The sequence below is a fragment of the Hippichthys cyanospilos genome, chromosome 9, assembly GCF_059441005.1.
Source record: "Hippichthys cyanospilos isolate Australia breed blue-spotted pipefish chromosome 9, RoL_Hcya_1.0, whole genome shotgun sequence".
NCBI lineage: Eukaryota > Metazoa > Chordata > Actinopteri > Syngnathiformes > Syngnathidae > Hippichthys > Hippichthys cyanospilos.
In genome coordinates, this window is record NC_142377.1 from 1,354,115 (window position 1) to 1,360,640 (window position 6,526).

Sequence of the window (6,526 nt, forward strand, 5' to 3'; positions counted from 1 at the left end):
GAATGAATGAGTTAAATGTTATGAATATGAAATGGGAAACATCAAAATGTGAAATGTTAATTGTCCCTTTAAGAATGAATGGGAAGCCCTCCCATTGGAAATGAATTATGAATTATTGAAGGTGGGAAAAATATGGAATTATGGGAAATTATTGGAAACTATGAACTACTGGAATGATGGGAATGATCCCTAAGGCAAGCTGAATGAGTTAAATTTTGAAAATATAAAATGTGAAAGATGTAATAATGAAATGAAAAATCACCCAATGTAAGTCAATGGGTTTTTTGGCGCGGAAAACAGGGAATTGTGGGAAATCTATGAATAATTGGAATTATAAAAATACACGCGCCCCGAATGGGAATAAGTGGAATAAGATGAAATTGGAACGGCGTGAATCGGATAAACTGGGAAAGAGATGAAATGTCCCAAAAAACGGCAGAATAATAATAACTAGAATATGTGCAATTCCTGAAGAAATTGCGTGTGAAGGTGAAACACCTGAAAGGATAGGTGTTGAATGATGTGGAATGGAAGGAATTGGGGCAATTGATTAAAGTAGGAACGGTCGAAATCGGATGAAGAATGGCAAAGATATAAGGGAAAAACTGAAAAAGTGGAATTGTGGGTAAATTTTAAAATCTGGGGGAAAAAAGCGGATACCACCATGGAATGGCGGGACTTGGGGGAATCGATTTAAGTTGGAACGGTTGGAATCGGATGAAGAATGGAAAAGATATAAGTGAAAAACTAAAAAAGTGGAATTGTGGGTAATTTTTTAATACTGGGAAGAAGTAAATGGATATAACCTAGAAATGGCAGGACTTGAGGGAATCGTTTAAAGTGGGAACGGTAGGAATCGGATGAAGAATGGCAAAGATATAGAGGAAAAACAGAAAAAGTGGAATTGTGGGTAATTTTTTAATTCTGGGAAGAAGAAAATGGATATCACCATGAAATGGCAGAACTTAGAAGAATCGTTTAAAGTTGGAACGGTAGGAATCGGATGAAGAATGGCAAAGATAGAAGGGAAAAACTGAATAAGTGGAATTGTGGGTAATTTTTGATTTGTGGGTAAAAATGGAATGGCGGGCATCTGGGGAATCGATTAAAATTGGAACAGTCGGAAATGGACTAAGACAGGCAAAGATAGAAGGGAAAAACTGAATGAGATGTCTGATCAGATATCCAAGATGGCCGCCCCTGAGGGTTGATGGGAAATGGAGTCTCAGTGTATGTGGGCAAGTGTCCAGGATGGCCGCTTGACGACCCCATGGGAAATGGAGTACTTTGTCGACCTGAACATTAGTCACCAAAGGCCAAACGCCCACACAATGAATGACCTCATTGAAAATGAATTGGTTCATTAAAGGTACAGTGTGTGGAATTGTGTTAAAACTTTGAATTCTGGTAAGAGGTAAATGAATACACCAATGAATTGGCGGGGATGAATGGAATCGATTAAAGTTGGAACGGTGGGAATCGGATGAAGAATGGCGAAGACAGAAGGTTACAATGTTTTGGCGAGAACAGTTAACTGAGGAATTATGGGTACAAAATGGGGAAAACTTGAAATGTTTCGTGCGAGGGTGTTCTTGGCAATCTAACCCATAATGGGAAACACCTAAAGTTGGAACGATAAGTTTAGGTCGGACGCAAATGGAGATATCACAAGAGGAAACATCAAAAATCTGATTTTTCGCGAGTTTTAGGGGGCTATTACTTATGCAAATTAGATGCATTAAGGGTAAATGACACTCTGAGGTCATAGGCAGGGTCAAGATGAACGGTTAAACGCTAAATCGGCCTGAATCGGACAAATACCTGTAGTCATTAAAGTGAAAAAAACAACATTTTTTTGAATTTTGTAAAATATCACAAAATTTCAAAAAGTGAGAAAAAAGTACACTTAAAGTTCAAATTCTGAATTTTGGAGGATTATATTTAATAGTTTGGATGTTCAACATTAGGAGAGTGTTGTTTTTATTGTTCTGAGTTAACCAAGATGGCCACCATCCTGGGTGGAAGATGGGCTGAGCGCTCATTAGATGTCTGATCAGATATCCAAGATGGCCGCCGCTGAGGGTTGATGGGAAATGGAGTCTCAGTGTATGTGGGCAAGTGTCGAAGAACAATTACGGGAAACACCTAAAGTTGGAACGACCAGTATAGGTCTAACGCAAATGGAGAAAACGCAAGAGGTAATCTAAAATAGCTTATATTATACAGGTTAAGCGGGCGGCCATTATCGAACTTCGGAAAATCGGCTCTATTCGCTTATCGGAATGTCGGAGCGTCGCGGCGTTATCATTAAAAATCCACAACGATGGTCCATGAGTTAGGTGGTTCCGCTCATTTCCACGTGAGGGTTTCCAAAAAAACTTTTTTTTCCCACTTTTTTCCACTTTTCCCCATTCAAAGTGAATGGGCTGCGGCGAGAGCTTGTCAAATGTCCAAGATGGCCGCCTTACAGGGGTGTATGGGAGCTGTAGTATTTGATGTAGGTCAGAGCTCATCCAAGACGGCCGCTGGGTGGGGGTACCATGGTAAATAGAGTACAACGTGTACCTGAACAGTAGTCCAAGAAGGTCACATGCTCACAGAATGAATGACCCCATAGAAAATGAATGGATTCTTTGTGACTACAGAATGAGGAATTGTGGGTAAAATTTTGAGTTCTGGGAAGCTACCCCTTTGGAATGCCGGGATTTGGGGGAATCCATCAAAGTTGGAACGGTGGGAATCGGAGTAGGAATGGCCAAGATAGAAGGTTACAAAGTTTTGGTGAGGAAAATGGGAATGAGGAATTATGGGTAAATTTATTAATATTGTTATGAATTACTGGTTTGTGTGAATATGTGTAATGATGACAATGTGAAATGAATTGGCTGAATGAATTGAATGCAAAATGAGGAAGCTTCAAATAGGAAAAGTAAAATCTGCCTTTGGGAATGAATAACAAATTGTTAAAGGTGAAAAATATGGAATTATGGGAAATTATTAATAATTTTGATTTATTGAATTGTTGGGAATGAGCCATAGGGTGGAATGAATAAGTTCAATGTTATGAATATGAAATGGGAAACATCAAAATATGAAATGTTAATTGTCCCATTGAGAATGAATGGGAAGCCCTCCCATTGGAAATGCATTATGAAATATTAAAGGTGGGAAAAATATGGAATTATGGGAAATTATTGGAAACTATGTATTACTGGAATGATGAGAATGATCCCTAAGGCAAGCTGAATGAGTTAAATTTTGAAAATATGAAACGTACAAGATGTAATATTGAAATGAAAAATCACCCAATGTAAGTCAATGGCACTTTTGGCTCGGAAAACAGGGAATTGTGGGAAATCTATGAATAATTGGAATTATAAAAATACACGCGCACCGAATGGGAATAATTGGAATAAGATGAAATTGGAACGGCGTGAATCGGATAAACTGGGAAAGAGATGAAATGTCCCAAAAAACGGCAGAATAATAATAATAATAATAACTAGAAAAAGTGCAATTTCTGAAGAAATTGCGTGTGAAGGTGAAACCGTTGAAGGTTTGGGAGTTGAAAAGTGGAATGATGTGGAACGATTGAATGGTGTGAATCTGTGAAGAAATATGAATACAAAGTTGAAAAACTGTAAAAAAGTTGAACTGTGGAATTTGAAGATGAATGAAAAACTGAAAAAGTTGAACTGGAGAATGATGTGAATCTGTGAAAAATTATGAATCCTACAAAGTTGAAAAACTGAGAAAAGTTGAACTGGAATAGTGTGAATCTGTGACATTAGGCCTAATGTTAAGTGAATGATGTGATTCAAAAACATGCAGGATATCAGCCCTCGAGGACTGGAGTTTTAAACTCCTGTTAATGAGCTTATCATTTGAATGAGGTGGATTGAATGAGGTGGATTGTGGATTGATGTGAAACAGTGAAGAAATGTGAATAATACAGAGTTGAAAAACTGAAAAAAACTAAAACGTATGAATCAAGCTGAGTTAACCAAGCCAGATGCTGTACTAGGTGGAAGCACTAGTGAGAGGTAATGAGACGGCTAATAAAATATCCAAGATGGCCGCCCATGAGGGCAGATTGGAGTTGGAGTCTTCAGTGGTCTAAGATGGCCGCCCGATGGCAACATGGGAAATGGATTACTTTGTGTAACTAAACTATAGGTGTCAAACTCCAGTCTTCGAGGGCTTGTATCCTGCATGTTTTTGAATCACACCTGTAATGGAGGTGTCGGAGTAGCGTCCAAACTTGTGACCTCCTTGAAAGGACTGTACTTGACTGATTCAGAGGATCCTCAATCTTATCAGGTTGTCCGGCCAGAACATAAAGACGATGCACACTCTCATGCCACTCTTTATTTGTATATAATGTTCTATTTATTTATCTGGGTTGGTGTGTGTGTGTTTCTGTGTTTGTGTGTTCTGTGTGTGTTCTATGTTTGATTGTGGGTGTGTGGTCTCTGCAAAGGAGAGCAGAGAACATTCACTAAACATTGATAACTAACATAACTAACATTGTACAATATGTTACATCATATGCTCACATGACTCTATATTAGCTTAGAATAACATAAACAACACAGGCAAACATACCGTACAATGATAGGAAGAATGAATTCAACCCAATCGTTCCAAAATGTGCGTTAGGTAGGAAAGAGTTAATGGAGCCGAATAGATTTGAGTGGGCGGTGACGTCACTCCCTTATGGCGGAAAGATCACATTGGCACACACGGCAAACAAGCGACAAATACGCACATTTTGTGGATGAAACTTTAACGTGAATACTAAAAGTGAAGTATGAAAAGTACGGTATATCTGCCTTTAGCAATTATACCAAACTTAGGTGCAATAACAACTTAGACATTAATGGACAAAGTGAAGCAGTGCAAACGTAAACATGTATCCAATACCACGAACGGACAACATATTCAAACTGTACTTACATTCTCATGGACGCACGGAATAATAATGAAAGGAATGAGATAATCCACAGAATGATTGAAAGCAGAAAAAATGACTGTCCGTTACAACGATACCTGCCGACTACCGGTGAAAGAGCAAAACAACCTATGATAGTGTAAACAGAGTCCTGATTGGTAGTGGAGGAAAGAAACACAACTTGTGATTAGTTGCTAGGCGGTTGCTAGGAAGATCACATGACCACAGGAGAAACATGTCCAGACGTAAATAGTAATAACAGAACGATTCAAACACGAAATCGTTAAGTATAATCAGAAACTTCTTAACAACACCATTCACTTAACATTAGACAATGTTTACGGTACAAAAACTTGAATTATAGCTGAAAGTTGAACTGTAAACGTGAAACGCGATTTGCCCGAACCGGGACACGGACATGTTGAAGATGACAACTCTACCACTGGGCCACTGGGGGGCAGTGTAAGACCACACTAGGGAATGAAGTATTTTTGAACGTGAATCTATGAAGAACTACGAATAATACAAAGTTAAAAAACTGAAAAAAGTTCAACTGTGGAATGAAAAGATGAAATGAAAGTAAGAACAGTTTGAAAAGGCTAAATTCTTTAAATATGAATAGTATAAAAAACGTAAATTGTAGGAAAACGATGAATAGTTGAACCTTGAAAAATAAAAAAGCACTTCACGTGAATATGTGGAATGATATGAAGTTCGAACGGCATGAATTGGATGAACTGGGAAGGAATTGAAACCAAAAAAAAAATACTGAATTAACTGAAAAAAACACTGAATGTGTGAAAAGACACAGCGGGGATCGAACGCACGAACATGTAGTAGATATACGTCAACAGAACGTCTGAGCCACGGGAAATGACGAAACCGTGAACGCTTTAAAAGGAAGTAGGAAGAACGCTCCAATCACTTAACATTAGGCCGTTTTTACGGTACAAAAACTTAAATTGTAGGAAAACGATTAAAAGTTGAAACTTGAAAAATAGACCCGCACTAACTAAAAAAGACTCACACAACTAAAAAATGACGCAGCCTGGGATTGAACCCACGAACATGAAGTGCGAATGCCGTACACAAATCCCATGCGCCACCGAGACATAGGAAATATCGAAAACGTTAAAGTTTAAAAATAAAGCACGAAGACCAGCCCATTCACTTAACATTAGGCCATTTTTACGGTACAAAAACTTAAATTGTAGGAAAACGATGAAAAGTTGAAACTTGAAAAATAGACCCGCACTAAACATGAATATGTAGAATGATATGAAGTTTGAACGGCATGAATTGGATGAACTGGGAATGAATTGAAACGTACCTAAAAAACGGTCGGAATAAAAAAAATAATAACTAGAAAAAGTGCAATTTCTGAAGAAATTGCGTGTGAAGGTGAAACCGTTGAAGGTTTGGGAGTTGAAAAGTGGAATGATGTGGAACGATTGAATGGTGTGAATCTGTGAAGAAATATGAATACAAAGTTGAAAAACTGTAAAAAAAGTTGAACTGTGGAATTTGAAGATGAATGAAAAACTGAAAAAGTTGAACTGGAGAATGATGTGAATC